Genomic DNA, 539 nt, shown 5'->3' with positions numbered 1-539 from the left:
TACTAAGCGTTTCCTTTTTATCTTCTCTGGATTAATTTGTTAAGATTGGCATTATTTCTTTCTCATATATTTGGAAGAAGTTACTGGTAAAGCTATCTGGATCTGGAGTATTCTTTATGTGTGGTTTCAAATGATCAGGTCAGTTCCTTTAATAGATATAGAGCTATTTAGATATTTTTTCTTATGCCAGTCTCAAAAATTCTTTTATTTTTTATTTATTTTTATTTATTTATTTTATATGACAACAGACATCTTTTATTTTATTCCTGACCTTATTGTTTTTTTTTTCTTTTTTAAAAAATTTTATTTTGTCGATATACAATGTAGTTGATTATTGTGGCCCATTATCCGAAACCTCCCTCCCTCCTCCCTCTCCCCCCTCCCTCCCAGCAATGTCCTTTCTGTTTGCTTCTTGTATCAACTTCAAGGAATTGTAACTGTTGTGTCTTCTTCCCCCCTCCAGTTATTTTGTGTGTATTTATTTATTTATTTTTAGCTCCCACCAATAAGTGAGAACATGTGATATTTCTCTTTCTGTG

The sequence above is a fragment of the Galeopterus variegatus genome, unplaced genomic scaffold, assembly GCF_000696425.1.
Source record: "Galeopterus variegatus unplaced genomic scaffold, G_variegatus-3.0.2 Scaffold8245, whole genome shotgun sequence".
Lineage (NCBI taxonomy): Eukaryota > Metazoa > Chordata > Mammalia > Dermoptera > Cynocephalidae > Galeopterus > Galeopterus variegatus.
The sequence above is the reverse complement of the archived record's forward strand: the minus strand, read 5'-3'. Positions refer to the sequence as shown.